This window comes from Thermobia domestica, unplaced genomic scaffold, assembly GCF_964235325.1.
Source record: "Thermobia domestica unplaced genomic scaffold, izTheDome1.hap1.1 HAP1_SCAFFOLD_1271, whole genome shotgun sequence".
Classification (NCBI taxonomy): domain Eukaryota; kingdom Metazoa; phylum Arthropoda; class Insecta; order Zygentoma; family Lepismatidae; genus Thermobia; species Thermobia domestica.
The window spans coordinates 1-7500 of NW_027656981.1; the positions used below are offsets into that span (position 1 = coordinate 1).

The 7500-nt window shown below is 48.4% G+C and overlaps 1 non-coding gene across 1 annotated transcript; it reads left to right on the forward strand.

Annotated features, from left to right (window-relative positions):
• Positions 1–4864: 4864 nt before the first annotated feature.
• On the forward strand, positions 4865–6697 carry LOC145677712 (small subunit ribosomal RNA). Its single transcript, XR_014129953.1, has one exon. It is a non-coding gene; the product is annotated as a small subunit ribosomal RNA (ribosomal RNA).
• The last annotated feature ends 803 nt before the right edge of the window (positions 6698–7500 follow it).

The following is a 7500-nucleotide window of genomic DNA, read 5'->3' on the forward strand; positions in this document are numbered from 1 at the left end:
ATGAACCATTTAACTTACATTATCAGCATTATGAATTAAAAGTCGGCAACTATGAGCATCGTGTAAGCGAGTGTGAGCATTTTGAAAGTACGTGTGAACAGTCTGAAGGCAACTGTGTTTATTTTGAAGATGAGCACGAACCAGTATGTGAATAACTATGAGCCCATTGTCCGCAATTATCAACGAAAAGTCGGCAACTATGAGCGTTTTGACGGCAACTGTGAGGCCTATGTCCGCAATTATGAACAAATAGTCGGCAACTATGAGCGCTTTGACGGCAAGTGTGAGCATTGTGACGCCTTTTGTGACGATTCTGACGGCAACTGTGAGCCATTAGTCGGGACCTATAAACTTTTATGTCGGGGACTATGAATGAAAAGTCGGCAACTATGAGCACCCTGACGGCAAGTGTGAGCAATTTGACGTCTACTGTGAGGATTCTGACGGCAACTGTGAGCTATTTGAGTGGAACTATTAAGCATTGTGTGTGCAACTTTGAACGCTCTGAGGGGTTTCCTGAACATGTTGACAGCATGTATGAACCACATTTCGGGAACAGTGGGCAATCTGACGGGAACTGTGAACATTGTTGTTGGCGACTCTTTTCACCCAGCATAACGTTAGAATATGACGGCAACCGTGGCTTCGTTTGCCGTCATTTTTGACATTCTCTGATTTTTCGTGACTGGTGTGCAATCGAGAGGAATCGCTACATTATAGGGATTAGGGTACAGAAGAAGCCCCGTTTACACTTTGTTAAGTCCTGGCTTGAAATTGTTCTATGAGGTTGTAATTAACATGAGTTTGACCTAATTCATGTTTTTGGATTGTTCTTTGCATTAATTTTGGAACCCGAGCGCGAAAAGCAGCCCTTTTCGCAGAGAACTTTTTACCCAGCATAACCTTTGAGTATGGCGGCAACTGTGGCTTCGTTTGCCGTCATTTTTGAGATTCCGTGATTTTCGTGACTGGTGTCCGATCGAGAGGAATCTCATCACTATAGGAGGTATGGTAGTGGGCAATCCTGCTATATACTTAGGTTAGGTTAGGCTGGCTTATACTTTCAATTTGTTCCCAGAAGTTAGGAGAGTGTAAAAGATGTTAAGTTTTGAGTGTCGTATTCTGTAACGGTTTATATATATACTGGATGTCAAATCACGTTTTCCCACCCTTGCGTGGGATGTATACGGCAATCGTGGCTGCATTCGCCGTCATGGTCAAAACGAGGCTGCGCAACGCCGGCAATTTCAAGACAGGTGTAGTATCGAGAGGAATCTCTACACTATAGGAGGTAGGGCAGTGAACAAGCCTTCTATATAAACATTCCCTTTAAATTGTTCACGGAGGTTGGAGAGACCGCTAATGGTATTGCTTTCTAAATGAGGCTTACTTTTTTCTCTCCGCGGCCTAGTCTGTCGAGAAATCTTGACTTCTGGCCACAGACAGAAAGCTAGTCTTCGCAGGAGGCGGAAATGGCTAAATTGGGAAAGGAAGCCACAGGCTGGTTGGTTTCTTTATGGGAGTCTAAACGCACTATCGCTGTTGATGTTGGTTAATTTTGAAGGCGGACTAATATCGGCGGATGGTAGTGTAGGCTCAAAAGGAATTTTATCAGCCGCAGGCAAGAACCCTGGGATGCTATTCACGGGCGTCCTAGCCGGTCAAGGTGTAGAGGAGGTTGCAAACCCTGTTGCTGCCTGGGAGGAATGCTTCATAGAAATGTGCGTCCATGGGCGGACCTATGAAAGGGCATGCAGTGCGGGTTTGCCAGCACGCCTAATGTTGTCCAAAGACTTCCTCGTATTTTGACAAAGAATGTCAGAAACCTTGGTCGGACGGCTGTTTCTAAGAGGGCACGTGGCGATGGGGAATGTGTGAGGTAGGCTCTCATACGGAAGTACCTGTCGTTTACGGGAAGGAGACAATCCTTCTTAACCCGAGGCCTAGCCTGTCGATCACGCCTTCGGGCAATTGACTTCTGGCCGATGCCGCTTTGTGCGGTTGCTGAATGCGAAGAATACTTGAACGGAAGCTACTGTCACACCCAGAGGACACGAGTAAGACTTATATCACTGGAGCAGGAGCCTAAATTTGCTTTTGTGGGTAGCCATACGGCCAGTTCTAACGTGTGCGAGGCCCCACGAGAGTAGGCTTATTCTGGTGGATGAGAAGTCTTTTAATATTTGCTGTGTCGGGTGAACGGAAGCCACAGTCATCCGTAGGACACGAGTAGACTTATTTCACTGGAGCAGGAGTCTAAATGTGCTTTTGTGGGCAACCTTACGGCCAGTTCTAACGGGAGCCAGGCCCCACAAGAGTAGGCTTATTCCGGTGGAGAAGGAGTCTTTAAAATTTGCTGTGTCGGGTGAACGGCTATATTTGAACGGAAGCCACAGTCATCCGTAGGACACGAGTAGACTTATTTCACTGGAGCAGGAGTCTAAATGTGCTTTTGTGGGCAACCTTACGGCCAGTTCTAACGGGAGCCAGGCCCCACAAGAGTAGGCTTATTCCGGTGGAGAAGGCGTCTTTAAAATTTGCTGTGTCGGGTGAACGGCTATATTTGAACGGAAGCCACAGTCATCCGTAGGACACGAGTAGACTTATTTCACTGGAGCAGGAGTCTAAATGTGCTTTTGTGGGCAACCTTACGGCCAGTTCTAACGGGAGCCAGGCCCCACAAGAGTAGGCTTATTCCGGTGGAGAAGGAGTCTTTAAAATTTGCTGTGTCGGGTGAACGGCTATATTTGAACGGAAGCCACAGTCATCCGTAGGACACAAGTAGACTTATTTCACTGGAGCAGGAGTCTAAATGTGCTTTTGTGGGCAACCTTACGGCCAGTTCTAACGGGAGCCAGGCCCCACAAGAGTAGGCTTATTCCGGTGGAGAAGGAGTCTTTAAAATTTGCTGTGTCGGGTGAACGGCTATATTTGAACGGAAGCCACAGTCATCCGTAGGACACAAGTAGACTTATTTCACTGGAGCAGAAGTCTAAACGTGCTTTTGTGGGCAACCTTACGGCCAGTTCTAACGGGAGCCAGGCCCCACGAGAGTAGGCTTACTCCGGATGAGAAGGAGTCTTTAAAATTTGCTGTGTCGGGTGACCGGCCATGAAACCTTTGAGAGGACTTGTCTCCTCGTTTCCACAGCATTTCCGCGCCTGTAAGTTGCGGAAGGTAGCATGCTATGCTTGAAGAACTGTCATCCCTTTAAGGACAGGAGTAGACTAATTCCATTGAGGCAGGAGTCTAATATGCTTTTGTGCACAGCCATACGGCCAGTCCTAACGGGAGCAAGGCTCGCAAAAGTAGGCTTTATTTCAATGGAGCAGAAGTCTTTAATATTGCTCTGTCGGGATTGTCAGTTCAAACGGGAGCAGTTTCTGCACGCTACAAACCGCTGACGAGATCTTTCTCGTGTCAATGTGATTCCCTAGCTGGGCCGGCGCAAGGCTGGCTGGCGAACAAGGTAATTGGGCCTCTGGGTTTCATACACACGAGTAGTCTCAGATGCGTTTAGGGTGAACAGGAATAATCCGTGCAATTCTCTAGCCTGGGCCGGCGCAAGGCTGGCTGGCGAACAAGGTAATTGGGCCTCTGAGTCTTGCATTTCGGAGTTTCCTTAATTCCGGGAGGAGCCACAAAGAAGAGTCCTGAGAGTTTCTCGTGTCCATGCAATTCTCTAGCCTGGGCCGGCGCAAGGCTGGCTGGCGAACAAGGTAATTGGGCCTCTGAGTTTTGTACACACGAGTGGTCTTAGGATCCTTCGGGCTCAACAGGGATTGTTGGAGAAAGTCTCTAGCCTGGGCCGGCGCAAGGCTGGCTGGCGAACAAGGTAATTGGGCCTCTGAGTCTTTATTCCCAGTTTCCTTAGTTCCCGGGTTAGGTTCACCTGTTAAATCGGAGGAGTCCGATTTATGTGTAAAGATAATGCCAGAGTGAAGGGAGCCAGATTTCACTTGAAGGAGCAAGAGCCAGTGTGGTTAAGAAGTGAGCCGTTTTGTACTCTTAAGGAGGGATGCCGATTGACTTTGAACGGGCTGTCCTCGCTTTAGAGTTTGGGCCAGTTGACGGGAGCTTACTTGTCCTTCTTGGGAATGAGGCCAGATAGCATGTCCTTTCTAGCTTACAAAGGCTTATGCGGAGCATTGTTTTTTGTAAGTGACTTTTTATTCTCCATGTGGCATTTAAGTACCGATTTTCCTTAAGTTAAGGACGGTATTGACTCATCGCCAGTTTGAGCGTGTATCACTTGTCGAACGGAAGCCACTGTCATCCAAGGACACTAGTAGACTTATATTTCGCTGGAGCAGGAGTCTAAATGTGCTTTTGTGGGTACCCTTACGGCCAGTTCTAACGGGAGCCAGGCCCCACAAAAGTAGGCTTATTCCGGTGGAAAAAGGAGTCTTTAAAATTTGCTGTGTCGGGTGAACGGCTATATGTGAACGGAAGCCACAGTCATCCATAGGACACGAGTAGACTTATTTCGCTGGAGGAGGAGTCTAAATGTGCTTTTGTGGGTACCCTTACGGCCAGTTCTAACGGGAGCCAGGCCCCACAAAGGTAGGCTTATTCTGGCGGAAGAGGAGTCTTTAAAATTGCTGTGTCGGATGTACCGGCAACGTGTGGAAGGAAGCTGTTGTAACCCAAGGATACAAGTAGGCTTGTTCCATTGGATTGGGAGTCTAATATGCTCTTGGCGGCTGTCACACGGCCAGTATTAACGGGAGCTAGTCACCGCAAGAGTAGGCTTATTCCAGCGGAACAGAAGTCTAAAATGCTTGGTCGGGTGTAGCTTTCCTATCCTTTGTTAGAACGCTGTGTTGGTTGTGTCCAACACTTTCCGGCTTTTTAGTCGGTCAATTCCCTGGTTGATCCTGCCAGTAGTCATATGCTTGTCTCAAAGATTAAGCCATGCATGTCTCAGTGCAAGCCAAAACAAGGTGAAACCGCGAATGGCTCATTAAATCAGTTATGGTTCCTTAGATCGTACCTATCCTACTTGGATAACTGTGGTAATTCTAGAGCTAATACATGCAACTAGAATCCCGCCCAGCAATGGAAGGGATGCTTTTATTAGATTAAAACCAATCGGTCGGTTCGTCCGTCCGAAACCTTGGTGACTCTGAATAACTTTGGGCTGATCGCACGGTCTCTGTACCGGCGACGCATCTTTCAAATGTCTGCCTTATCAACTGTCGATGGTAGGTTCTGCGCCTACCATGGTTGTTACGGGTAACGGGGAATCAGGGTTCGATTCCGGAGAGGGAGCCTGAGAAACGGCTACCACATCCAAGGAAGGCAGCAGGCGCGCAAATTACCCACTCCCGGCACGGGGAGGTAGTGACGAAAAATAACGATACGGGACTCATCCGAGGCCCCGTAATCGGAATGAATACACTTTAAATCCTTTAATGAGAATCTATCGGAGGGCAAGTCTGGTGCCAGCCGCCGCGGTAATTCCAGCTCCGATAGCGTATATTAAAGTTGTTGCGGTTAAAAAGCTCGTAGTTGGATCTGGGTCTCGGACGATCGGTTCGCCGCCCGGCGTTTAACTGATCGTTCCGGACGTCCTGCCGGTTTTTCCTTTCTCGGTGCTCTTCATTGAGTGTCTTGATTGGCCGGCACGTTTACTTTGAACAAATTAGAGTGCTCAAAGCAGGCCGTGTCGCCTGAATGTTCGGTGCATGGAATAATGGAATAGGACCTCGGTTCTATTTTGTTGGTTTTCGGAACTCGAGGTAATGATTAATAGGGACAGACGGGGGCATTAGTATTGCGACGTTAGAGGTGAAATTCTTGGATCGTCGCAAGACTAACCGATGCGAAAGCATTTGCCAAGAATGTTTTCATTAATCAAGAACGAAAGTTAGAGGTTCGAAGGCGATCAGATACCGCCCTAGTTCTAACCATAAACGATGCCAGCCAGCAATCCGCCGAAGTTCCTCCAATGACTCGGCGGGCGGCTTCCGGGAAACCAAAGCTTTTGGGTTCCGGGGGAAGTATGGTTGCAAAGCTGAAACTTAAAGGAATTGACGGAAGGGCACCACCAGGAGTGGGGCCTGCGGCTTAATTTGACTCAACACGGGAAACCTCACCAGGCCCGGACACTGGAAGGATTGACAGATTGAGAGCTCTTTCTTGATTCAGTGGGTGGTGGTGCATGGCCGTTCTTAGTTGGTGGAGCGATTTGTCTGGTTAATTCCGATAACGAACGAGACTCTAGCCTGCTAACTAGGCGTTGGAATCTTTCCTTCCAACGTTCATGTCTTCTTAGAGGGACAGGCTGCCTCTAGCAGCACGAGATTGAGCAATAACAGGTCTGTGATGCCCTTAGATGTTCTGGGCCGCACGCGCGCCACACTGAAGGAATCAACGTGTCTTCCCTGACCGAAAGGTCCGGGTAACCCGCTGAACCTCCTTCGTGCTAGGGATTGGGGCTTGCAATTATGTCCCATAAACGAGGAATTCCCAGTAAGCGCAAGTCATAAGCTTGCGTTGATTACGTCCCTGCCCTTTGTACACACCGCCCGTCGCTACTACCGATTGAATGATTTAGTGAGGCCTTCGGACTGATACCCGGCACCTCCGTCTTGCGGTGGTACCGACGTGTCGGAAAGATGGCCAAACTTGATCATTTAGAGGAAGTAAAAGTCGTAACAAGGTTTCCGTATGTGAACCTGCGGAAGGATCATTATCAATTCATCACCACTGCGGTGGTTGATGTCAAAAGTTTCTTATTAGTGTGTCGTATCAGTTAGATTGACACCGTTGAACGGGAGCCACTGATCTTGACAGGCGAAGGAGAGAAAGGTGAGCCGTGTCTTCCCTTTAGTTGGGAAGCGAGCAGCAAGAACGGGAGCCACTGTCATCGGCGAGGGTAGCGTAGGCTACCTGTTGACACAGGCCGCGTGTCATCAAAGGATTGGAGTAGACTTATTTCGGTGGAAAAGAAGTCTTGAAAAGACTCAAAGAGAGTAAGACTTATTCCATCGGAGCAGGAGTCTTAAATGCTCAGTCAGATGGCATGATAAACCAGTTCCGACGTCCAAGGGCTCAAGTAAGCTTATTCCGTTTGAAAAGAAGTCTTGAAAAGACTCCAAGAGAGTAAGACTTATTCCATCGGAGCAGGAGCGTTTAAAATGCTTGTGTCGGATGTCGGGTGCTGGGGTAGAACGGAAGCTTGTCCTCCAAGGACTCGAGTAGGCTGTGACTGCTTTGTGGGAGAAGTCTTGAAAAGGCTCTGAGGAGCAAGGCTTACACGTTAGTAGCACAAGAAGCCTTTAATACGCTCGGGTCGGGCGACTAGAGCTAGAATTCGCTGCTTTGTAGGCCAGTATCCTTTTCTGTTCAAGATGGCCTTCAATGAAAAACTGGTAGCCATGATTTTTGGCTACAAACTCATGGGCAGCCTAAGATTATTCCTTGTGATGCAGGGAAAGGCTTTCGAATGAACACGCCCAGCTTTGTGGTGAGTGACCGCAGCTGACGGGGCCAAAC